The sequence below is a fragment of the Canis lupus genome, chromosome 27 (genome assembly GCF_003254725.2).
Source record: "Canis lupus dingo isolate Sandy chromosome 27, ASM325472v2, whole genome shotgun sequence".
Lineage (NCBI taxonomy): Eukaryota > Metazoa > Chordata > Mammalia > Carnivora > Canidae > Canis > Canis lupus.
In genome coordinates this window covers 43,978,357-44,006,066 of record NC_064269.1, presented here as the reverse complement: position 1 = coordinate 44,006,066, position 27,710 = coordinate 43,978,357, and the positions used below count along the sequence as shown (strand labels likewise).

The window sequence follows — 27,710 nt, the reverse complement described above, 5'->3', positions numbered from 1 at the left end:
CTGGAATGGAGTCCTGCATCAGGCTCCCTACAGGGAGCCTGCTTCTCCCTCTGCCTATGTCTCTGCCTTTCTCCGTGTCTCTTGAATAAATAAATAAAATCTTTGGGGGGAAAAAACAGTAATAGTAACAACAACAACAAAAACTACCTACACCAAGAATGCCAAGCAAAACAGTCCTTCAAAAACTAGAGATAAAGACTTTCTCAAACAAAAGCTGAGGGAGGGATCCTTGGGTGGCGCAGCGGTTTGGCTCCTGCCTTTGGCCCAGGGCGCGATCCTGGAGACCCGGGATCGAATCCCACATCAGGCTCCCGGTGCATGAAGCCTGCTTCTCCCTCTGCCTATGTCTCTGCCCCTCTCCCTCTCTCTCTCTCTCTCTGTGACTATCATAAATAAATAAAAATTAAAAAAAAATTTAAAAAAAAAAACAAAAGCTGAGGGAGTTCCTCAACACACCTTCCTTATAAGAAATGCTAGAATTCTTCAAACTGAAATCAAAGGATACTAATTAATAACATGAAAACATATGAAATTCTAACACTCACTGACAAAGTATATATTCAAATACAGACTAATACTGTACTGATGATGTGCACATCACTTGCAACTCTATTATAAAAGTTAAAAACAAAACTACTAAAAAAAGACAGTCATTATGTAATAATAAAGGGGTCAACTCATCAAAAGGATATAAAAATTGTAAATACACATGCAACCAATATCAGAGAACTTAAATATATAAAGTAAATATTAACCAAGCTAAAAGGACACATAAATAGCAATACCCACTTTCAAAAATAGATAGATCATCCCAACACAGTAAGCAAATACTGGGCTTGGAAAACACTTTAGACCAAGTAGACCTAATAGTTATGTATAGAACATTCCATCCAATAGCAGCAAAATACACATTCTTCTTAGGCACATAGAAAACATTCTCTAGGATGGATCACATGTTAGGCCTCAAAATAAACCGTAACTAATGTAAAGGACTAAAAGTATACCTCGTATCTTTTCCAACCATAATGGTATGAAACTAGAAATCAACAGCAGGAGGAAAATGAGAACATTCAAAAAAATGCAGAAATTATATGCCAGGCCCCTGAACAACCAATAGGTCAAAACAAAAATCAAAAGAGAAATAAAAAAATATGCTAAGATAAAGATGGAAAAAAAAAATCAAAACTTCTAGTAAAAAGGGTTCTAAGAAGGAAGTTTAAACCAATAAATATCTACCTTGAGAAAAAAGAAAACTCCCAAATAAACAATCTAACTTTACACTTCAAGGAGCTAGAAAAAGAACAAACTGCTAACCAAAGTTAGCAGAAAGAAGTAAATAATAAGATTATTTTTATCTTTTTCAAAAAACTTTATTTGTACACACATATGGGGCAGAGGGGCAAGGAGAAGCAGACTCTCTGCCAAGCAGGGAGCCAGGCATCGGACTCAATCACAGGACTCCTGGATTATGACCTGAGCAAGGAAGGTGTTTAACCAACTGAGCCACCCAGGTGCCTGGGGTTTTGTTTTGTTTTGTTTTAAATATATTTTATTTTTTCATTTTAGAGAGAGAGAGCAAGCAAGAGCTGGGGAGGCAGAGGGAACAAGAGAAGTAAACTCCCCGTGAGCAAGGAGCCCAATGTGAGGCTCAATCCCAGGACCCTGGGATCAGGACGTGAGCCAAAGGCAAATGTTTAACCAAGTGAGACACCCAAGAATCCCTGTTTTGTTTTTAAGATAAAACTGACAAACCTTTGGATTGGCTAATCATGCAAAAAGATTCAAATAAATCATATTATAAATGATACTGAAGAAATGAAAAATCATAAAATACTACTATAAACAATTACACTCCAACAAATTGGATAATCTGGAAGAAATGGATAAACGACAATCATACAACCTACCAAGACATAATCATGAAGAAAAAAAAATCTGGGCAGCCCGGGTGGTTCAGCAGTTTGGTGGCGCCTTCAGCCCAGGGCGTGATCCTGGAGACCCGGGATCAAGTCCCATGTCGGGCTCCCTGCATGGGGCCTGCTTCTCCCTCTGCCTGTGTATCTCTGCCTCTCTCTCTCTCTCTCTCTCTCTCTCTCTGTGTGTGTCTCATGAATAAATAAATAAAATCTTTAAAAGAAAAAAGAAAAAAAATCTGAACAAACCATAACAAAAGAAGATTGAAACAGTAATCAAACATCTTGAACAAAGAAAAGCCTATGACCAGATGACTTGACTGGTGAATTCTATCAATAATTTAAAGAACATAGATGCAAAAATCCTCAACAAAATACTAGGAAACCTAATTCAACAGCACATTTAAACAATCACATAACATGATAAAGTCAAATTTATACCTGGGATGCAAGGAACGGTTCAACATATGCAAATCAACAAATGTATTATATTCCAGTTAACAAGATCAATATGATCACAGTTCATATGACCATCTCAATAGCTAACATCTCAATAGCTAATGACAAGCTTACACCATATTCAATGATAAAATGCTAAAAGCTAAACATCTAAGATCAGGAACAAGACAAAGATGCCAATTCTCACCCTTTCTATTCAATATAGCATTGGAAGTCCTACTAGAGGATTTGGGCAAGAAAAAGAAAAGGCATCCAAATTGGAAAAGAAGTAAAATCTCTATTTGCAGATGACATGATCTTATATAGAAAAGAACCCAAAGGGACACATGGGTGGTTCAGTCAGTTAAGCCTTGGGCTCAGGTCCCGATCCCAGGGTCCTGGGATTGAGCCCCGTGTTGGGCTCCCCGCTCAGCTGGCAGTATGCTTCTCCCTCTCTCTCTGCACCTCCCACCCTTCACCCTGTGCTCTCTAGCTCAGATAAAGAAAATATTTTTTTAAAAGAGAAAAAGACCAAAAAAACCAAAGACAAAGACAAGACAAAACCAAGACAAAGAAACCAAAGACTTCACCAAAAAATTTTAGAATAAACAAATTCAATAAATATGCAGACACAAAACCAATATACAAAAATTGCACTGAACCATCCAAAAAAAATTAAGAAAACAATCTCACTTACAATAGCTTTAAAAGGAATGAAATTTAAAACTAATAAAAATTTTTAAAAATAATAAAATTTTAAAAATAAAAGAATGAAATACTTAGAAATAAATTTAACCAAGGAGGGATCCCTGGGTGGCGCAGCGGTTTGGCGCCTGCCTTTGGCCCGGGGCGTGATCCTGGAGACCCGGGATCGAATCCCACGTCGGGCTCCCAGTGCATGGAGCCTGCTTCTCCCTCTGCCTGTGTCTCTGCCTCTCTCTCTCTCTCTCTGTGACTATCATAAATAAATAAAAATTAAAAAAAAAAAAATTTAACCAAGGAACTGAAAGATCTATACACTAAAAAGTCTATGATACTGATGAAAGAAACTGAAGACAACACAAATAAATGGCAAGTTACTCCACGCTCATGAATTGGAAAAATTAACAATGTTAAATGTGCATACTACTCAAAGCAATCTACAAATTCAAGGCAATCCCTACCAAAATTCCAGTGACATTTTTCAAGAAATAGAGGAGGGAAAGGTCCTAAAATCCATGATACCAAAATGAATTCCAAGTAGTCAAAGTAACCTTGGGCTAAAAGAACAAAGCGGAAGGCATTACACGTCTTGATTTCAAAATCTATTACAAAGCTATGGTATTGGCATAAAGAGTCATAGACTAATGGAACAAAACAGAGAGCCCAGAAATAAACCCATACATCTACAGTCAACTGATCTTCAACAATGGTGGCAGAAACACATAATGAGGAAACAATAGTCTCTTTAATAAATGGTGTTGGAAAACTGGCTATTCACATGCAAAAGTACAGAACTGGACCATTATCTCACACAAAAATCAACTCAAAATAAATTAGACTTAAATGTAAGACTTGATCTTGTAAAACCTAAAGAAACCTAAAGAAAAAACGGGGAAAAGTTTCTTGACATTAGCCCAGGAATGATTTTTTGCATAGGCCCCCAAAAGCAAAAGTAATCAAAGCAAAAAGATGGTGGGATTACATTAAACTAAAAAGCTTCTGCACAGCAAAGAAAACAATCAGCAGAGTGAAGAGACAACCCACAGAAAGAGAGAAAATATTTGCAAACCATACATCTAATTAGGGGTAATATCTGAAATACACAAGTAACTCAACTCAACAGCAAAGAAACAAATAATTCAAACTAAAAAATAAGCAAAGGATCTGAGAAGACACATATTCAAAGAAAACGCATAAATGGCAACAGGTATATGAAAAGATGCTCAATATCACTAGTTATCAGGGAAAGCAAATCAAACCCAGGAGATATCACCTCACACCTGTTAGAACAGCTATTACCAAAAAGATAAAAAGTAACATGAACTGATGAGGATGATCCAGCAATCCCACTTCTGGATATACAGCCAAAAATGAAAGGATATCAGGATCTCAAAAAGATGTCTGCACTTCCATGTTCATTGGAAGCATTATTCACAATATATGCATGGAAAAAACCAGTGTCCACTGACAGATGAATAAAGAAATTAGGATACATAGTATCCCATTACACACACACATAGCACTAAAAGATGGAAATCCTGCCACTTGCATCAACATAGATAAACTGAAGGATACTATATGCTAAGTAAAATGAGCCAGACAGAAATTGACAAATACTGCATGAACTCACTTATATGTGGAATCTAAAAAAGTCAAACTCAAAAAACAGGAAGTAAATTGGCAGTTGCCAGGGGCTAGGTAGTTGGGACATGGAAAAACTGAAGAGTACAAAGTTTTAGTAACGCGGGATGAGTAAGTTCTGGAGATCTAATATACAGCATGGTGACTACAGTTAATAATGCTCTACTGTGTACTTGCTATCTATCTACTAAGAGGGTAAATCTGAAGTGCTTTCAGGGCCAAATAAAAAGGGAGGAGGAGAGAACTGTAAGGTGACGGATACGTTAATTATTTGTTTGCAGTAACCACTTCACAAATATATATATATGTGCATATACATATGTATGTGTATATATACATATGTATATCAATCAAATCATCCTATTCTCCTGAATTATATATAATGTTTTATTTGTCACTTTAAGCCTCAGTAAAGGGCAGCCCAGGAGGCTCAGTGGTTTAGCGCCACCTTCAGCCCAGGGCATGATCCCGGACACCAGGGATGAAGTCCCACGTCCGGCTCTCCGGCTCTCCGCATGGAGCCTGCTTCTCCCTCTGCCTGTGTCTCTGCCTCTCTCTCTCCTCTCCGTGTATTCTCATGAATAAATAAATAAATAAACCTTAAAAAAAAAAAAGCCTCAGTAAAGCTAGAAAGATCAGGGAAGGAATCTATATAGCAGTACTATTCACAATGGCCAAAAAGTTTAAACAACAGATGAATGGATAAACAAAATGTGGTATAATCGTAATATAGAATATTCTTCAGCCATAAAAAGAAATGAAATTCTAGGGCAGCCCGGTGGCTCAGTGGTTTAGTGCTGCCTTCAGCCCAGGGTGTGGTCCTGAAGTCCCAGGATCAAGTCCCACATCAAGCTCCCTGCAAGGAGCCTGCTTCTCCCTCTGCCTGTGTCTCTGCCTCTCTCTCTCTCTCTTTCTCTATGTCTCTCATAAATGAATAAAAAAAAATCTTTAAAAAATGTGATATAAACTAATTTTTAATTAGGTAAAGCATAATTTACCTGTCACAGTAGCCAAAAAAAGTTATTGAAATTTGTAATTAATTGAAGATCATTGAAATTTGTAAATACACAGTTTTAATTTGCTTCTACCCCAAACCATTAATTAAGGTAAAAAAAATTATCCTTTAGAGTTATGATTTACACTCTTCCATTCTGTGCTCTGTCTCCTTAAAGAGGTGCTAATGATCAGCAAATTAACCAGAAAATTTTGTAGTTAAAGAAATAAAAAGCTAAGAATTTAAGTACTCTGAAACCCAGGTCATCAAATGTTAGCTATAAACAATATAGAGGGCTCGTCAAGTGTCTCTGCTGTAACAGTACTGATTAAATAGTCCTTTCAAAAAATCTGTCTCTTAGGATTTTGAGTAAAATTCACTACTCAAGGTAAAGACCTACTAATTATAACTTTTCCTGCCTAAGCTCTGTAAGAAAACTTTAATACCCATAACTATAGTGACTATGATTATGTGAGGTCCTAGAGGTATATCCAATTATCTCTAGAGATGCCTTGGAATTTTCCCAAACAACTTAGTTTAGCTTTAGATTAGCTTAAAATGTAAACAAGAATCACAATGCGCTTTCAGAAATGGGGACATACTATATACAGGTACACAGCAGGTGCTTAAATGATATATAATACTCTTTCCTCCACATTTTTTTATTTGTTCTTTTCCAATGTGCCTCAGTTCTTAGCTAAGGATCCTAGGATGAATAGTACCACTAAACAAGGTGGTATTCCTATCGTGTGAATTCAGCTTTGTTTCCTATTCATCCATTCACTCACTCATTTATTTTTTTTTAAGATTTTATTTATTTATTCATAGAGACAGAGAGAGAGAGAGGCAGAGACACAGGCAGAGGGAGAAGCAGGCATCATACAGAGAACCTGACGTGGGACTCGATCCAGGGTCTCCAGGATCACGCCCTGGGCTGCAGGCTGCGCTAAACCACTGCGCCACCGGGGCTGCCCACTCATTTCTTTAAATAAAATTTACTATATGCCAAATTTTGTGCTTTTCCCTGCCTTCTCACTACAGTCTTACTACAAGGCAAGAAATAGTTATATAGATGATATTTCTTTCTCCTAAGAAGTAAGTAGAAGCAATTCAATATACAGCAAAAAAAACAAAATACAGCATTTTGGGGGAGAATGGAAACTAAATTTGGAAGTCAACTATTCAGGATAGGATAAGAAAATAACTAGAAGCTATTAAAAGCAAACATTACTCAAAAAACAAAAAAGCAGGGATCCCTGGGTGGCGCAGCGGTTTGGCGCCTGCCTTTGGCCCAGGGCGCGATCCTGGAGACCCGGGATCGAATCCCACATCAGGCTCCCGGTGCATGGAGCCTGCTTCTCCCTCTGCCTGTGTCTCTGCCTCTCTCTCTCTCTCTGTGACTATCAAAAATAAATAAAAATTAAAAAAAAAAAAGCATATGGTAATATATATATCACTTTCTATGCTTATCATTCTAAAGAAAAAAACTATAAAAAAGATTGTCTAACTATGATTTCTAAACTACTAATAAAGGAAAAACATTCCAAGTCAAAAAATCTAGGAACTTAAACTTTCTCCAGAAACTAATACACAAACAATACATGAAAGCCAATATTCAAATATTTATTATAGTATACTACCAGGAATCAAAAAACCAACCTCAGGCTAATAACCTCCAGCACATTCTTGGGATAACAGAGAAGACATAGTCCTGAGGTGTAATATTTTTATCTATATCATGATGATCTACTGCAAGTTCCAAAAAGAAATTATGAGTGGAGGAGAAAAAAAAATTTAGAACAAAAGTATTAAAACTATGAACTGCCCCACTGTGCTTAAACAAATGATTGTCTAGTGAGGAAGAGTAAAAATAGGAAAAGTACTTGGAACTAAGTTTTAATTTGCTCTAAGATTCTTGACAGTAAAAGGGAGTAATGTAGGAGATGGAAAGTAAGACTTCTGAGTATCATTATCTGTCAGTCAGAAGAGTTAATCTTTATTCTACTTACACAGAAAATTTTCATTGATCAAGATGCTATGGGAGCACCTGGATGGCTCAGGTGGTTAAGTATCTGCCTCTGGCCTCGGTCATGATCCCGGAGTCCCAGGATTGAGCTCCATATGGGGACTAAGCCCCACATCAGGCTCCCCGCTCAGCAGGGAGTCTGCTTCTCCCTCTGCCCCTCACCCCACTCTCTTCTCTCTCACTCTCACTCTCTTGCTCTAACTAAATGAAATTTTTTTTTAAGATTTTATTTATTTATTCATGAGAGACACAGAGAGAGGCAGAGACAGAGGCAGAGGGAGGAGAAACAGGCTCCATGCAGGAGCCCAATGCGGGACTCGATCCTGAAACTCTGGGATCACATCCTGGGCTCAACTGCTGAACCACCCAGGAGTCCTGAATTTTTCAAATCTTATACCTCCTCCTATTACAAGGCTCCTCCTTCCCAATGTCTACATTAAATATCCTCTTACTCGGGCGCCTGGGTGGCTCAGTTAAGCGTCTCCCTTCGATTCAGGTCATAATCCCAGGGTCCTGGAATCAAGCCTCACATCAGGCTCTGCTCAGCAGGAAGCCAGCTTCTCCCTCTCCTCTGCCTGCTGCTCCCCCTGCTTGTGCTATCAAATAAATAAATAAATATCCTCTCATTGAGTGAATTATTATGCCTACAATGTTCGTTGTAAAAGAGACTCATTTTCTGTATAAGATCATTTAAGCATAAGTTCTACTACTTTTCTTTTTAGAAAATACATTCTCACAAAATAATTTATCTGTAGGCAGACTTACTTTTAAGTTTGCTAAGGCTATGTTCCCAGAAGACAATAATAGATGTTCTATAGATGATCAAATATGAAACTATAAAACTACAGACTTACAATAGAGACTTGGCCTTACATGCTCTAGGAGCAGAGACTCAAGGAGTCACTAATTCTGTCCAAAAGAGAGGTCGAAGGTTTATAAAAGGGGTTTGCCAATCACAACAGATGAAAAGTATTCGTAAAGGTACAAAGAAAATAGCATATGCAAACAAGGACTGCAAGGTGTGTTCAGAAATTAAAGAACAAGGGGCAGATTAAAGATATACTAGTAAAGAAAAATCAACATCTGAATGATTGATTAAATAAGGGTCAATGAAGAATATAAAAAAATCAGATGACTCAGGTTTTCTGCTTAAGTGGAGTGTATTTAGAGTATGGCATTCACTGAGATAAAAGGATGATAAAGGGGACAATAATATGGAACAAGAATGAACTTGTTTTTGGAAAGGAAGTTTGAGGTGACAAATATTCTGTTGACATTAGGAAACACAATTCATTTGTGTTTCCTTAATGAAAATAAGCTTGAAAAAAGAACTGGGTATTACCAGTATATAAAGTGATGTACATGGGATCCCTGGGTGGCGCAGCGGTTTGGCGCCTGCCTTTGGCCCAGGGCGTGATCCTGGAGACCCAGGATCGAATCCCACGTCGGGTTCCTCCCTCTGCCTATGTCTCTGCCTCTCTCTCTCTCTCTCTCTCTCTGTGACTATCATAAATAAATAAAAATTAAAAAAAAAAAAGAAGAAAGAAAGAAAGAAAAGAAAAGAAAAGAAAAGAAAAGAAAAGAAAAGAAAAGAAAAGAAAAGAAAAAGAAAAGAGAGAGCAAGCAAGGCAAGCCCAGCTCCACAGCTTTAAACATAATACTCCACAACAAAAATTTCAATTCAAGGAGTGGAAAATTATGCACACAGCTTCCAATAAACATGTATACCACAATGTTAATAGCACCTGGGTAATAAAAATAATTTCTAAAAAATAAAAGCTCATCCATACATTTTACCAAATGATGATAATGGTAATAAAAACGACAGTGACAAGTTCCTCAAAAAGTTAAACACAGAATTACTGTGATTTGGCAATACTACTCCGAGATATACAGCCAAAATAATTGAAAGCAGGGGATTCAGATATTTGTATACCAACACTCCCAAAAGCCAAAACATAGTAACTCTACTAGTATCCATGGACAGATGAACAGATAAACAAAATGTACTATAAACATACAAAGACCGATTAAGCTACCAATGATAACAAAAAAGCCCCCCCAAAAAAATTTTTTTAATGATAACAAAAGAGAATGAAGTTCAGATTCATGCTACAGAATGATCACAGGTAGAACATTATCAGGGCTAGTCACAGAGAGTAAAGGGAAGTTATTGCTAATGTTTAATTTTTGTTTTAGGTGATAGAGAAGTTTTGGGATACTGGTGTTGGCTACATAACATTGTGAATGTATTTAATATTTAATACTCCTGAAGTGTAAACTTAAAAATGGTCAAAATGGTAAGCTACATATGTATATTTTATCACCAAAAGAAATATGGTAATAGCAGCTATGACTTATTTTGTGTTTTACCATATGCCAGGCACTGTGTCTTTTAAAGAATATATAAGAATTAACTCCGTAAAAACCCTATTATATGGGTATTATCAATCCCCACTTTATAGATGAGGAAATAAAGCAAGACAATCTGTATAACTAACATACAACTAGTAACTGGTGAGTTAGAATTTGAATCCAGTCAGTCTCACTCCTGGTGCTCTTAACTTATGCTACTTCTATAATTTTATTAATGAATGATTAATAACAGCAAAGAAAAGCTAAATTTGCTGATCATTATTTGAGGAATAAATGAAAAAAAGGTAAAATTTTTTTAAGATGTTATTTATTTATTCACAGAGATACACAGCCACTGGGGCTGCCCAAAAGGTAAAATTTTTTAAAAGTAAAATTACGGGCAGCCCATGTGGCTCAGCAGTTTGGCACCGCCTTCAGCCCAGGGTGTAATCCTGGAGACCTGGGATCAAGTCCCACATTGAGCTCCCGGCATGGAGCCTGCTTCTCCCTCTGCCTGTGTCTCTGCCTCTTTCTCTGTGTCTCTCATGAATAAATAAATAAAATCTTTTTAAAAAATAAAAAATAAAAAATAAAAAAATAAAAATAAAAAAATAAAATAAAGTAAAATTACTATTAATAATTAGATGAATAAAGAAAATAAAAATATATTTCAAAAAAACATGTTCAGCTTAGAGCCCATAAAGTTCACAGCTTATACAATAAAAGGTACCAAATTAAAGGTTTAAGAACTATGAAGTATGGGGGTGCCTGGGTGGCTCAGCATTTGGGAATCTGCCTTCAGCCCAGGGCTTGATCCTCCCACATCGGGCTTCCTGCATGAAGCCTGCTTCTCCCTCTGCCTGTGTCTCTGCCTCTCTATAATCTTTAATAATAATAATAATAATAATAATAATAATAATAATAATAATCCCATTCCACTAGTAGTTGATTTTTATCCACTATATTTTACTTCACATTGAAGTCTGAAAGAAGTAGTAATAAGGGATACAACATAGCAATACTTGGGCAGCCTGGGTGGCTCAGCGGTTTAGCACCGCCTTCAGCCCAGGGCATGATCCTGGAGTCCCAGGATCAAGTCCCACGTCAGGCTCCCTGCATGGAGCCTGCTTCTCTCTCCGCCTGTGTCTCTGCCTCTCTCTCCTCTCTGTGCATTCTCATGAATAAATAAATAAAATCTTAAAAAAAAAAGAAAAAAACAATGCTTCATGTAGAACATTTGGTACCACTCAGGTTTCCAATGAAGGAAAAGCATGAACTTGATAACAAATCTCAGGATAACAGAAATCTTGTTAACCATGCACCAACGTCATAGGCATACTTCAGTGTGCAATGACAGACCACACTAGAATAGTTTCCATCTACAACTTTAAGTCACTCTGAAATTAGCTACTTTACCTTAGAGGAGGTCAACAAAACCCTAGAACATATTTTGCAGCCCATCCTCTACTACTGAATAATCTAATTATAGAACTAGAAAGTGATGCCACTAGATTTCAACTATTACATTCTATGCACTGTGTCCCAACACAAAGAGACATCACACTATTGGCTCTCAGAATGTGAAAACTTAACATCCTAATTTTTAACAACAAAGGTCCATGGCAGATAAGAAGCTAATCTGTAAAAAAACGAACAATCTCTACTTCATATGTCGTTGTGAGAACTGAATAAGCTAACAGAGGCAAAGCCCCAAGAATTAATTTAAATCATGCCCTGTGAGGTTGGTGATAGACTGGGATCTTTGGTGAGAAAGCCTAGCCAAAATACCACATGCCAAAAAAAAAAACAAAAACAAAAACAAAAACCACATGCTAGTGGTAGTCATACTTGAAGATTCAAAAGCTTCTGATCACAACAAACACTAATAACAAGCAATTTAAAAACCACCTTAATGTCATTTCATCCTCAATTTCTACATTCTCTTTGCTGTTTTTTATTTGGAAGATGACATACCCACAGTATAAAAAAGGATTAACTAAGTATAAATTTAACTTTTAAAATATATGGCTGAAGCCCTAGCTCACATTCATATGATGAACTGGAAAATTATGGAAATACAATAAATAACCAATAATACCTAATCTTCTTTCATTAAGCAATATAAAGAATAAAGCCAAATACAAGATTTTAAAATATGTGCCAGATTCAATGCTTTATGTTACCAAGTGAAAAACATTCAATATGTTCTTAAAGGTCTCTAAGGATGGTGATCTACAAGGGTTTCTTTAAATGTTCAGTAGTCCGTAAGATCTAATAGAAATTAATTCTATTTAGAGTGAATGTTAAAAGACATCATCTATTTTAGTTCTCCACAATAACATCCACTACTTTACTACAAATATTTATTCATTCAATATTTGACTAATCCAGGTTAAATAATTCTTATTCAGGGTCACCTGCCTGGCTCAGTCGGTTAATCTCAGGATTGTTAAATTTGAGCCCCACGTTGGGTGTAGAGATTGCTTAAAAATAAAATCTTTAAAAACCCAATAATAATTATTGGGGCTCCTGGGTAGCTCAGTCGGTTAAGTATCTGCCTTCAGTCCAGATCATGATCTCAGGGCCCTGGAATGGAGCCCTGCATCAAGCTCCCTGCTCAGCCTCTCTCTCTGCCATTCCCCCTGCTTTTATGCACCACTCTCTTTCTGTCGAAAGAAAGAAAGAAAGAAAGAAAGAAAGAAAGAAAGAAAGAAAGAAAGAAAGAAAGAAAGAAAGAAAGAGGAGAGGGAGGGAGGGAGGGAGGAAGAAAAGAAGAAAAAAAGAAAAAAGAAATTATTTCTTATTCGTTAAACTTTCCATAAAGAATCCATCTTCTGATTTCTCATCATTTCCTGGAGACTATGCTAGAACTAGTCCACAGTTTTTTCTGTGGACTATACTAGTCCACAGTTTTTTCATATCATACCTAGCATAAGAAACTGAAAATTAAAAAAAAAAAGAAACTGAAAATTAGTTACAATATTAGTAAAATGCTTACATAAATTACAGGAATTACCATGTGGTGATACAACATATACCTGTAAAACATTATTTAAGCGTCAAAGAGCATTATTATCCTGTAATAAAGTTTCTGCTAAATTTCTGAGCTGTATAATTTTATTTTTTTAAAAGATTTTATTTATTTATTCATGAGAGAGAGATGAGAGAGACGCAGAGAGACAGGCAGAGAGACAGGCAGATGGAGAAGCAGGCTCCCCACAAGGAGCCCAATACGGGACTCGATCCAGCATCCTGGGATCACGCCCTGGGCCAAAGGCAGACACTCAACCGCTGAGCCACCCAGGTGTCCCAAAGTTGTATAATTTTATTAAGAACTATAATTAGGGGATGCCTGGGTGGCTCAGCGGTTGAGTGTCCGCCTTCGGCCCAGGGCGTGATCCTGGGGTCCCAGGATCAAGTCCCACATCAGGCTCCCTGCAAAGCCTGTTTCTCCTTCTGCCTATGTCTCTGCCTCTATGTCTCTCATGAATAAATAAAATGTTTTTAAAAAGAACTATAGTCAGCTTTTTATATTAAATAACCTAACAATTAGCTACATGATTCGTACTGTTACCTATCAAAGTTTCTTGTTTTACAAAAAAGGATATCAAGAAAAGATTCTCCCAAAGAATCTGTGACAATTTACAGCTTATAAAGAATTTTCACTTCTTTCATCTTGTAATCTTTTAAAAAACTCGTAGATGGGGCTTGAACAAATTCATAAAAATTTAAAGGGCATTTTGGTATATCAAAAAGTACCCTATATGGGATATCAAAGTGAGTACAATTACAGGTTCCATCGCCTTGTAAATTCTTGAATTGTCACTTAACTTTCTTAGACTAAAATCTCTCATGTCACAAAAGGAAAAGTATCATTTATCTCAAACTATACAGATAACTGGGTAAGGTACATAAAATAATCTTTAGAACACACTCAAATAATAACTGCATCCAAGCTAGGCCTTACATATAGACACAACTATTCTTCTGCTTCCCTTAAACAGGAAAATGTCTCAAAGAGGAGTCTATGGTTGCTGTCTCCATTCCCCAACCTCACTCTTGCACTCCATCCTCAAACCTTTCTACAACCTATCTTCTATTTCCACTGAGCCTACACTTAACAAAGTTGAAATCCTCACCAAATCTAGCAGATACGAGTCAATGCCAAATATTTATCTCTCACTGAACCCCATAACCTAGAACTATTACTTACCACCAAGTATAAAAACTCTACACGGATGTCTAATTGGCACCTCAAACTTAACAGAACTCATGATTTTCCACAAAACCTCTTCTCCCCTCCAGAATTACCTATTCCAGTTACCTTCTAGGGAGAATTACCTTCTCCCCTCCAGAATTACCTATATCCAGTTAAAATACACTACCAATCTTCTAATTGCATTAAGTCCCAGGATTTCTCTCACTGGTCATAATTCAGTCAGCAGGTCCTACTAATTAATTCAGTCTTCGACACAGCCCAAATCTACCCATTTCTCTCCTCTATTGTGTTCTGGTTCAAGCCAGAAATTAAAATCTCTCTCACCCATCCTAAATACAATAGCCTATAAAGATCTCCTTGGTTCCATCTTTGTTACCTAACTATCCTCACTCCTTATCCTCAGAATCCAGAATCTACTCCCCAAACACAGCAGTCACAGTGATCTTCATCAAGAGGCACTCCCTTGCTTTGAGCTCTTCAATAACTTTCTTTTATAACTAAGAAATCTTTACTATGGTTTACAAAACCTTAAATGACTTAGCCCCTACCTCTGGCCTCATATTGTACTCCTCTGCCCCTTGCACACTACACTCCAGCCACACTGACCTATATGTTCCTCTAACACTCCAAAAGTTCAATCGGCTTTGTTACCTGGTTTCCCAAAGCCTGGAATGCTCATCCTCTCATAATTACCCATTACAGACTCCCTCTCCACAGGCTAATCTCAACTTCAAGGTCACCTACTCAAAGAATCCTTCCTTGTCCACAATCTAAATCACCTCCTCTAACTCCACTTACTCTTTGTCACATGACCTTTTAATTTTAATCTCTTTTACAGTACCGGTCTGTGATTTTTTTACTACTGGTATTTTCCTATTAGAATGAAAGTTTCTGAGAAGGGACCTTGCCTGCTTTACTCCTATATTCCCAGCACCTAAAATAGCAACTGGCAAACAGTAACTGTATTCAATAAAGTATGTGCCCAAGAAATTAATGGGGAATTTCTACTCACACTTCTTAAGAAGTTCAGAGGCAGAAATTAATTTCCCTGATCTCCCCAGGCTCCTGATACTGTGTCCTTTATTCTTCTCACTTACTGTTTTTATTACAGTACCTGTCACAATTTATTTCATTTATCTGTTTACATACCTGTCTTCCCCTCCTGAAGAGTGAAACTTCTTAGGGTCAAGAAGCCTCTAAAATCCATTTTTTTATCACAACACCAAGCACAGTTTGGACGCAAAGCAGCAGGTCAAAAAACCTTTGCTGGATGTAGAGGATGAGACCAACTAACATGCACTGAATATTACACACAAAGAACATTTCCCGAGAATTATCTCTTTAATCTTTACAATAATCCTGGGAGACAGGTACAACTATTTTCTACATTTTGGAAATGACAAAATACCCATGAAAGTTATAAATAACTTGCCTGAGTTAATTATATAAGTGGCAAACTAATCTACCTAATCAACCTACTCTGCCTAACATCCAAATCAATGCTCTTATCCACAACTGTTTCCAAAAACCATAAGCTGTACTCAATAAAAGTATACTACTTAAATGCCAAAAGCAGGAGTTTCGACACTGATAATATATCATACTGGACAACAATGTTGAAAATATTATGAAACAGTCAAAAATGGGGGAGAATATAGAGCCTTGCTACATGTTGAAAGCAACTGATTAAAATTGGAATTCTTTCCCAAACACTCGGAACATTTTTGAGTAGAAAAATGTCAATAAAACAAAACTGGTAACTGAAAAAAAAAGTGGTAAAATGGGTACAGTTCCCAACATGTTACAGATGCAGTCCTTAAGAAAATGATAGTTGAGGGATCCCTGGGTGGCGCAGCGGTTTGGCGCCTGCCTTTGGCCCAGGGTGCGATCCTGGAGACCCGGGATCGAGTCCCATGTCAGGCTCCCTGCATGGAGCCTGCTTCTCCCTCTGCCTGTGTCTCTACCTCTCTCTCTCTCTCTCTCTCTCTCTCTCTCTCTCTGTGTGTGTGACTATCATGAATAAATAAATAAAATCTTTAAAAAAAAGAAAATGTTAAAAAAAAAAGAAAATGATAGTTGATAACTGAGAAGAGGTAACATCTTAATTTTTTTTTAAGATTTATTTATTTTATGATAGACACACAGAGAGAGAGAGAGAGGCAGAGACACAGGAGGAGAGAGAAGCAGGCTCCATGCCAGGAGCCCGATGCAGGACTTGATCCCGGAACTCCAGGATCGCGCCCTGGACCAAAGGCAGGCGCCAAACCGCTGAGCCACCCAGGGATCCCCACATCTTAATTTTAAGACAAGCACTCTCAAGCCTTCATGTTCATAAAGTCGCAACTGCTATAAACACACACACAAAAAAAACATGTCAAATCAGTTTGTTTTTAAGAAATTATTTTGGACATATAACGAAAGGCAACATTTTCTATCATTTACACTACTTTTTCCCCCTGGCATGTAGGCCAAATTTTAAGTGAAATCACATGTTCTAACTGCCACATCCTACTGACTAACTTTTCTGAGGAACAGACAAGTATCATCACGTGAAGCAGAGATGGGGGGGTGGGGAACCCAGTAGAGCTGACGACACAACTGGTCTCTTGTTAGGCCTAATGCAAAGATTTCCAAAGTGATAAAAAGATGCCAATGTTATGTGCTGAGCTGCTGTTAGGCCTTCCCACTAGTTATCAAGTCCATTTCGGCCATTTAAAAATCCTTCAGCAATGTTTGTAAAAATTCACAGAACTGGACATCTAAAAAAAGAGTGAATTTTACTAAGTATAAACTATTACTAATAAATTTGACTTTCAAAAGCTAACAAAAAATAAAAAATCAATTTTAAAAAATAGCTGACAAATACCATAAACATGACAAAAAAAAAATGTTTTTACTCCTCAGTAAAAATCATCTGATTTTGTCAGATCCCAAAATAAAAGTCAAGTTCTAAGGCTTTAAAAATCAGGGTTGGAGGTAAGACACTAGACTTACATCATGTGTTATATACTATATTATCATAATAAAGTTACGGTAGAGAAAAGCTTCCGAAAAAAATCATAATAGAAAATACACTTGAAGTACTGTACTGTAAAAAAAAAAAAAAAAAAACATGTTTAAGTAGAGCTGAGCAGTTCAAACCCAAGTTGTTCAAGGGTCAACTGTATTCTGAAGTTTCAAGTATCAAGAGGTCAATCGAACACCTGCTTATCTAGTTTCCAAAGTCCGTGAATATGAATCACCAATGTAAAAAGCTAGCAACCTGTGTCCTCACCAGTGTAGCCTCAAACTGTCGGCAACCTAGTTTTTATTACAAAAATGGTTAAAGAAATGACATTTGGGTGAGATCTACTAAATATGCTTTGTATCTATCTCTCCTCTAGATTATATTTCTGAATCAAGTAATCACCCAATCACATTACGCTTCCTCAGAAGTCACAAACTTGAACATCTGAAGCAGCCTAATGAAAGACAAAAAGGCCGTTACTATGCTGAACCAAAAACTGCTTGAAAGAATTCAAATTTTAAAACACATTGTTGGGATCCCTGGGTGGCGCAGCGGTTTAGCGCCTGCCTTTGGCCCAGGGCGCGATCCTGGAGACCCGGGATCGAATCCCACATCGGGCTCCCGGTGCATGGAGCCTGTTTCTCCCTCTGCCTATGTCTCTGCCTCTCTCTCTCTCTGTGTGACTATCATAAATAAATAAAAATTAAAAAAATAAATAAAATAAAAAAATAAAACACATTGTTAAGTGGTGTTGTAGTAACCAGCTATGCATATAAAAAATTGAATTAGATCCTTGCCTCACGTCATACATACACACACAAAAACTTTTCTTCCAGGCAGAATCAAGACTTAAATGTCAAATTAATTAATTAATTAATTAATTTTTTAAAAGATTGTATTTATGAGAGAAAGAGAGAATCCAAAGCAGATCCCACACTGAGCACAGAGCCAAATATGGGGCTCAATCCCACTTCAAAATGATGACCTGAGCCAAAACCAAGAGAAACCAAGAGTTGGGTGCTTAACTAAGCCAAGGCAACTGAAAACTTTTAGAAAAAATATGCAAAACTCTTAATGACTCTGGGGTATGGAACAGATTTCTTAAGATATAAATGAATAAGAAAAATAGTGATAGATATAATAATCATTTCTATTCAACAAAATCATATAAAAAGTTAACAGATGTACTAAAAGAAAATATTTGCAATTCACTTAATAGACATAAACAGAATATGTCATAAACTCCTCAATTTAAAAAAAAAAAAAAACAAAGCTGCTAAAAAAAAAACCCACAAAGCAAGGGTGACTGGGTGGCTCAGTTAGGCAGGCATCTGACTTTTGTTTTTGGCTCAGATCATGATCTCAGGATTTTAAGATTGGCCTCATCTGGGGCTCTGTGCTGGATGTGGAATTTACTTGGGATTCTCTCTCTCCCTCTCCCCCTTTTGTCCGCCCCACTCCACAGACTCCGACACCCTCACCCCTGCTCTGCTGGCAACATACATGTGCACTCGCTTTAAAAAAAAAAAAAAAAAAAGGCAAAGCAATGAGCATGGGGGTGTGGAAGGGAAGAGGCAGAGAGTCAATTTAAAAAGCAGAAACTTAAACAGTCACTCAACATTTGAAAAAATGCTCAATTTCATAATTAACCAAGAAAAATCTTAATTAAAAAATTAAAATGATGTGATATCATCTTATCTGTAAAAATCACATCTGATTCGTAAACATGTAAAAAATCTGACAATGCCATGGATCACAGAATTTGGAAACAGCAAATTCTCATATTCTCATGCTAAAACAAAGTGGGACAATTTTGGAGAGTAATTTGGCAATATGTGATACAGTTCAAAGTTCACATAAGGGCAGCCTGGGGGGCTCAGCGGTTTAGCACGGCCTTCAGCCCAGGGAGTGATCCTGGAGACCTGGTCAAGTCCCACGTCGGGTTCCCTGCATGGAGCCTGCTTCTCCCTCTGCCTGTCTCTCTCTCTGTCTCTCATGATTAAATGAATAAAAATCTTTAAAAAGGAAAGAAAAGGGGAAGGGAAGGGGAAGGGAAGGGGAAGAGAAGGGGAAGGGAAGGGGAGGGGGAAGGGGAAGGGAAGGGGAAGGGAAGGGGAAGGGAAGGGGAAGGGGAAGGGAAGGGAAGGGAAGGGAAGGGAAGGGAAGGGAAGGGAAGGGAAGGGAAGGGAAGGGAGAAGGGAAAGGAGAAGGGAAGGGAAGGGTAGGGAAAAGGGAAAAGGGAAAGGGAAAGGAAAAGGGAAAGGAAAGGAAAAAGGAAAGGAAAGGAAAAAGGAAAGGGGAAGGGGAAGGAAAGGAAAGGAAAGGAGATATCCCAATAACTTCCCTTCTGGGTAATATTCACTACAAAACTTCATTCAAACTTAATAATCACACGGGGGCCTGGCTGTCTCAGTCAGAACAGCATGTGACTCTGGATCTTGGGGTTGTGAGTTCAAGCCCCACGTTGGGTGCAGAGATTATTTAAAAATAGATAAACTTTTAAAAAAACAAACTTAGGGGCATCTGGGTGGCTCAGTGGCTGAGCATCTGCCTTTGGTTCAGGTCGTGATCCTGAGGTCCTGGGACCGAGTCCCCCACCTGACTCCCTGCATGGAGCCTGCTTCTCCCTCTGCCTGAGTCTCTGCCTCTCTCTCCCTTTCATGAATAAACAAATAAATCTTAAAAAAAAAAAAAAAAAAAAACTTAGTGGGCAGCCCAGGTGGCTCAGCAGTTTAGCGCCACCTTCAGCCCAGGGTGTGATCCTGAAGTCCCGGGCTCAAGTCCCAGTTCGGGCTCCCTGCATGGAGCCTGCGTCTCCCTCTGCCTGTGTCTCTTCCTCTGTGTCTCTCATGAATAAATAAATAAAATCTTTAAAAAAAACAAAAAGCAAAAAACTTAGTAACCACATACATACACATACACCAAAAAAAAAAAAAAAATTCACACATTTTATCTATACTGCCTGCAATACAAACTGATACTTTCTATCCTATTTTAATTCCTAAACTGATTTCACAAACCCCTATTATAACACAACATGCAAGCTGAAAAAGTTGACAAAGACCTTCAATATGTGCACGATATTCCTAATCAGGAATGTTCAATGTAGCATTGTTTTTAAAAGAGAAAAAATTGCAAACAGTCTAAATACCTATCAACATGATAAAAACGGCTGTATTCATAAAATAATGTAACTGTATCCCAGATAAAAGTTATGACTAAAATTAGGTTGAACAACATGAAACTGTCATTTATGTTAGGTCAAAAATGGTAATGTATCAGCAATTTCTTATGAATCAAAAATACATGTTTCATGAAAAACAAGTTACAGAATAGGTAGAATATTGTTTACATCAAATTTAAAAACATGCAAAACAATATTCTGATTTATGAGTGTATCTCTATGTAGTAATTACCTAGTAACAGGCATTAGAAATGACCAACACGATGGGCAGCCCTGGTGGCCCAGGGGTTTAGTGCTGACTTCGGCCCAGGGCATGATCCTGGAGACTCGGGATCGAGTTCCACGTGAGGCTCCCTGCATGGAGCCTGCTTCTCCCTTTGCCTGTGTCTCTGCCCCCCACACCCCGTGTATCTCTCATAAATAAATAAAATCTTTAAAAAATAAATAAAAAGAAATGACCAACACCAAATTCATGATAATCATTACTTCTGGGAACAAAGTGCAATGCAATCCAAGAATATGCTTCAAGGGTACGTGCAACCTTAAAAATGGAAAGTAGGAGGGCACCTGGTTGGCTCAGTGGTTGGATGTCTGCCTTTGGCTCAGGGCGTGACCCCGGGGGTCCTGGAATCGAGTCCCACATCCGGCTCCCCACAGAGAGCCTGCTTCTCCCTCTGCCTGTGTCTCTGCCTCTCTCTCAATCTCTGTCATGAATAAATAAATAAAATCTTTAAAAAAAAAAAAAGTAGGAGAAAAATGTCAACATTTGATACAGCTGCATGGTGGATATATGAATGTTAATTATATTTGTCTCTATTCTCCTGAATGTCTGAAATACTTTAAGGAAAAAAATCCATTAGCCAAAAAAAAACCACACCTGCAGCCTAAATTCAAACCAAAACCCATGCAAAATTACTTTAATTGCCTTGAAATGTTAACTCTTAGTCCTCACCCTGTAACCCCTTTAACTAGGCCTCCAGCAAAAACATGCAAGAAAAAAAAAACAAGACAACAAAACAAACTCAACAGTTTTTATGTACTTCCCAACTTAAATAGTTCTTTAAAATCTGTCAAGAAAAGATTTACCCCTGGAAAACTGGGTCTTGTTCCTCCTCCCTGTGTAGTGCTATGTATTTTATCATATTTCCATCTTTACCTTTGCTGCCAAGAACACTCAAATCCAAATTTTATTCTTAGTCATGGAATTATGCTTCTTTCTTTTCCTCCTTTCCTCCTTATACTTTATTACACTTCTGGATGAAATAGGATATAAATATATTCCACGAAAATAAAAAGTAACCTGTCTGTTCCACCATGCTAAAGAGTTTTCACCACACCACTTTCTTCCACGACCAATGGAACGGATGTATAGATACAATCATGCATATATGCTCACTAAACTAAGATTTCAGGGCATACAGGATTAAAGTGAATATACTGCCAGTGAAAAATAATTAGCTAATACACAAACAAAACAAAACAAAACAAAACAAAAAAGCATACAAAAGGCCTAGATGGCAAAAATTTAACAAGGTAAGTTTATCTCTTCAAGATCATATGCTTTACAACGCTTTGTTTTCACACATGGATACTGTGGAAAATACAAAAGTCTAACAAGAATATGTAATACTGGGATCCCTGGGTGGCGCAGCGGTTTGGCGCCTGCCTTTGCCCTGGGGCGCGATCCTGGAGACCGGGGATCGAATCCCACATCGGGCTCCCGGTGCATGGAGCCTGCTTCTCCCTCTGCCTATGTCTCTGCCTCTCTCTCTCTCACTGTGTGACTATCATAAATAAATAAATAAAAATTAAAAAAAAAAAATATGTAATACTATAAATCAGCTATCAAAAAAATTCTATTTTTCTGTACTCTTACATTTAAAAAATTCAAGTGTCCTTTCCCACAGGTATTTTCCCCATGTCTGAAGATACTCTGGCAGTTTCCAGAATTCAGCTTTGCTTTTCCTTCTCTCTGGACACTTATAATGTCTAATTAAGCCAGGCTACAAAATCATTTAGCCAGCATACACCCCCTCTAACACATAGTTTACTCCAATACAGAAAAATCAAAACCATGGGTTACATGAAACAAATCCATTTAATCCATTCCTTAACTTCCAAAACTGAATACAAAATGCTACAAATTGAATAGGTTAGGCTAATTACTCCTAACAGGTCCTTGGATATCCATCTGCCTTTTTTATCTCATTTCAGAATTAAAGAATGAGACAGAGAACATATATCAAGATGACAATTTTATGCTGCAGTTTTTTTAAGTTTATATTTCAAAGACTTTGAAAAGGTTATTTTTAACAAAATTAAAGCACTTCACTCAGCATAAGAACACAACCTAATTTAAGTTTTAAAAACACCATTTACTTCCCACTTGCTATATGCTAGGATTACTGTTCGATATAAAGAAAGCTACACTCTCCTTATCCTTAAGAAATACATAGTCTACTGGCCATCCCTCAGACTCTTAACAGGAGTGGCAAAATCATACTGCTTTCAAGAGCTAGGGAGGGATCTAAATAGGTGAGCAGATCTAAAAAAAAAAAAGTACTAGGAAGAACTACAGAATATAAACTCCACCTAAAATAATTCTAAATCAACTTCAAAAGAATGCCATCACAACAAAACACACCTCCTAGTGAGAGAGAACCACAATACACTGCAAGAAATGTTTAACTGACAATCAGATAAACAAAGATTAAAAAAAAGTTGGCAATGACATGGAGAAGCTAGACCTCACCCACATTTGTGGTGAGCATTTATATTGCTGTGACCTTTCTGGATGGTACTCTGATAACATGAAAACCATGTTGCTCTGTATGTTAACTAAAATTAAATTAAAAATGCAAAAAAAAAAGGAAACCATGTATTTCCTTCAACTCAGTAACCAGATTCTTAGAAAGTTATCCTAGAGTCATTAGCATCAACAATTGTACTATAATGGGTATGTACATAATACAACAAATTTAAACAATCTAAATATCCAATAATAGGAACGCTATTAAATTATGACTCACCCATTCAATAAAATACTAAAAAGAACTACTAAAGAACTACTACAGATGGACTGATTGAGAAGCTATTGTGAATATTAATTTTTAAAGCTCACTACTATGAGCCAATATGGCGCCACCTGCCAGGCTCCAAGGCTATTTCTATTCACATCCAGAAGCAGGATTCCAAGCCAGCTGAGAAGGGTTGGCTGGTATCAGGTGTGGGTTTTCTGAGAGCTGCTTATCGCCAGCCAATCTGAACTCATCATGTCCAGTGGAAACTAACACTAGCTGCCCCGCACCCTGCAGCAGTTACAGAATTAGTAAAGTGGATGCTCTGTCCTATGCTGAGGAGTTTCTACAATATTCACTACAAATCCAAGTGGAGATTTTCAAATTGCAACCAAATAAACCCAGTAAAGAACTGGCAAAGCTGGTGATGTTTATGGCACTGATTGGTCACTGCTTCCCAGAACATCTAGATGACTTTCCTCAAGAGCTGAAAGTTCTATTCTCCTAAAATTACACCGTCTTGAATGTAGATCTTCCGATAACATTTTGCAAAGCTTCTGAGAGAAGAATCTCATCAATCCATCAAGTTTGCTACTGCTCTTCTCTAAACTTCTATATACTATACAAGCTTTTATGACTTAATACACTCATTTTGTGACTAACAAAATGAATCAAAGTCCAAAATACAAGAATGAAATGAATATACTATTGCAGAATTTCATGTACAGGTTAGCAAATAGAAATGCAATTGCAGCCAAGATATCTATGAAAGTGTAAGTGAACTCTTCAGAAAAAGCATCTGAAATGATGCCAAGACTGTCAATATTATCGCAATTCATGCTCCTCTGAGGTCACCAAAGTATTAGTTGCTGCCCTGACCTTTTTAGGAAAAGATGGACAAGAGAAAAAGGACAGCAACCAAGAATGTTAGTGCAGTATGCCACAGGGAAAACAGGCTCCAAACAAGAGTAAAGGTTGAAAAGGTAATGAAAGTACTTAGAAACAAAAGATGGAGAGAAAAAAAACCACACACACACACACAGAGGTGTTTAACTTCTCAAGTATCCATTTGATTCATGATTCTCCAAATTCTGCAAAAAAACTACTACTGCAGCTGAGCTAGAGCTCTAAAGAGAAGTTTGAATTATGATGCTCTAGAAACTTTTGTCCAGATTGGTGGGAATTCATGAGCTTTTTCTAACTTATATCCCTTTGTGCAAAGGTTTCTACAGGAGCACCAAAGTAGTAAGATCCTTCTGTTTGGTGCACAAACACACAAACATCTCATTACCTGGTAGTCCCAAAGATCATGCAGTCACTCATGATTGTGGCCACCTATTTTGTTATGGACAAAAATTCTGGGGGAACCATGACAGAGGAATCAATGAAAGAGATTCTATGAAAGACATAACAGCTCAATGACTTAACTTCCTTAAGGCCTGGTCCACAATAAAACACGCAAAGTTAAGGAAGTGATAAATGTCTCTCAATTCTGACTCAGTTCTTCCAAACACTGAATCTCCTAGATGCAGAAGAAATTGCAAGGTTAAGACCAGATAAAATCCAGAGTACAAGAATATGGAGAATTAGGTGAAGTTTACATTCTAGGAACAGAAGTGTTGGAAACTAAAGAGGAAAACAATGCTAAGAACAAAAAAGATGGATGAGGAAATATCTCTCAGTAAGGAAGATGTTAATGGTAACTAGGTTGATATGCATCACTCTTCCAATGAAGAAGAGCATGAAAATCTCCAAGAAGCTGAACAGCTGGCAGCGGTTTAGCTTTAGCGCCTGCCTTCGGCCTGGGGCCTGATCCTGGAGACCTGGGATGGAGTCCCACGTCGGGCTCCCTGCAGGGAGCCTACTTCTCCCTGTGTCTCTGCCTCTCTCTCTCTCTCTCTGACTCTCATGAATGAATAAATAAAATCTTAAAAAAAAAAAAAAAAAAGAAGAAGCTGAGCAGCTTCAAGGAGTCAGAATGTAAAAAAAAAAAAAAAAAAAAAGGAGTCAGAATGTCCAGAATGCATTCTTCCCAAGAAAAGCAACTGGCATCACAACAAACTTTTTAAGAAAAAAAGAATCCTATAGCTTCCAAGCAACTGTTCCATTCAAAAAGACCATTAAAATTGTGTTGTTAATCTGAAAATTAGTGAATTAATGGGTTTTTTGCATTGAAAAGTCCAGAAGCATGATACTTTAAAGGCACCCAAAAAACCACACTGCAGAACAATGACTGGCTGGATCTTTTTTTAAAAAAACAACTTTGCAACATAAAAAGGAGCCCTTTTATAAAAGACAGATTTTAATTAATGACTATGTAACAATATTGGTTCATCAACTGTAACAAATATCCCACATTAATGCATGTTATTAATAACAAAAAAAAAGGTGATATAGGAAGTTTCTATACTATCTGCAAAAATTTCTGTAAACTAAAACTGCTCTAAAAAATGAAGTCTATTAATGCAGACAGATTTGTGAATAAACATTTGTATAAGCAGACAAAGAGCCGGAAATCTCTATATCAGACCGCAGTGGATTTCTACAGAGACTGAAACTGGAAAGAAGGGCACAAGGACATTTTTTTTTTAAAGATTTTATTTATTTATTCATGAGAGACACAGAGAGAGGCAGAGACAATGGCAAAGAGAGAAGCAGGCTCCATACAGGGAGCCCGATGTGGGACTCGATCCCGGGACTCCAGGATCATGCCCCGGGCCAAAGGCAGGCACCAAACCGCTGAGCCACCCAGGGATCCCACAAGGACAAATTTTTATACTGATTATACCAGAGGTATATATATCATATATCTCTATGTTGTCTCAACTTTCTTATCCTGAGCAGTGCTCTAATGAGACACTCTAGCATATTGGGAGCCTGGGTACAGACACCAGAGTGCATGGATTCAAATCCCAACTGCATTATTAATTGGCTGATAAACTTGACCAGTTAATTTCTCTGTGCCTCAGTTTCTTCATCTTTAACTATGGATACTAGTACCTGTATCCACAGAGCTGCTTCAGGTATTAAATAATACATGTAAAGTATTGAAAAACTACCTAGTACACAATAAGTGCTCAATAAATGGTTTCACCACCACCACCACCACCATCGAGCATCTATTATCCCTGATTTTTTTTTTAATCTTAACTAGTAAGACAAATCAGGAAAACGTTGGTTCATCAAACCCCTTTCTAGTAAGCTCTTCAAAGCAGAAAAGATAAATGTATTCAATAGCCAAATAACAACAATCTGAGGTGTTTTTTTAATAAATTTGTTTTTTATCGGTGTTCAATTTGCCTATATATATATATATATATTTTTTTTTTTTAAGGTAGATTACACACAGGTGTGTCCAGCTGGCTCAGTCCTTGCAATTTGTGATCTCAGGGTCATGAATTCAAGACCCATCTTGGGGGATCCCTGGGTGGCGTAGCGGTTTGGCGCCTGCCTTTGGCCCGGGGCGCGATCCTGGAGACCCGGGATCGAATACCACGTCGGGCTCCCTACATGGAGCCTGCTTCTCCCTCTGCCTGTGTCTCTGCCTCTCTGTCTCTCTCTGTGTGACTATCATGAATAAATAAATAAAATCTTAAAAAAAAAAAAAAAAAAAGACCCATCTTGGGTGCAGAGATGAACTTAAAAAAATAAAATCTTGGGGATCCCTGGGTGTCTTAGCGGTTTAGCACCTGCCTTAGGCCCAGGGAGTGATCCTGGAGTTCCAGGATCAAGTCCCGCGTCGGGCTCCCTGCATGGAGCCTGCTTCTCCCTCTGCCTGTGTTGTCTCTCTCTCCTCTGTCTCTCATGAATAAATAAATAAAATCCTTAAAAAATAATAAATTAATAAAAAAATAAAATCTTAAAAAAAAAAAGACTACAAACCACCACTTAACAATATGAGTCCATTTATACAAAAACAATCGCTAACATATTCTGTAAGAATAATCACAAAAACAAACCCCTCTGAGTGGTGTGATTCTGGACAATTTTTACTTTCTTCTTTATACTTTTCATTTTAATTTTCTACGTTACATATGCATGATTTTTAACAAAATAAAGTAGGAGTCAGCAAGCTTTTCCTATTAGCGGCCAGATAGTATATATTTTAGGCTTTGCAGGCCATGAGTCTCTGTCCCACTACTTAATTCTACCCTTGCACTGCAAAAGCAACCACAAACAACATCAAAATGAATAAAGATGGCTGTATCTCAATA

At 37.5% G+C, this 27,710-nt stretch overlaps 1 protein-coding gene, 1 long non-coding RNA gene and 1 pseudogene across 10 annotated transcripts in view; 2 read left to right on the top strand and 1 right to left on the bottom strand.

The window, feature by feature from the left end:
- Positions 1-19,928, top strand: part of LOC125753852 (uncharacterized) — a 47,259-nt gene extending 27,331 nt beyond the window's left edge. The window contains exon 2 of the long non-coding RNA XR_007406524.1: positions 17,672-19,928. This is a non-coding gene — a long non-coding RNA (uncharacterized LOC125753852). The remainder of the gene's footprint in view (positions 1-17,671) is intronic.
- Positions 1-27,710, bottom strand: part of ADIPOR2 (adiponectin receptor 2) — a 145,044-nt gene that overhangs the window by 68,392 nt on the left and 48,942 nt on the right. The window contains exon 1 of one of the 9 annotated variants that reach the window (XM_049102749.1): positions 21,047-21,183. The exons of the other annotated variants lie outside the window; for them this stretch is intronic. The gene's annotated coding sequence lies outside the window, so the exon portion shown is untranslated. Of the gene's footprint in view, positions 1-21,046; positions 21,184-27,710 lie in introns of those variants that run through there. 9 annotated transcript variants of the gene reach the window in all.
- Positions 23,752-24,898, top strand: LOC118352507 (protein SDA1 homolog; annotated as a pseudogene).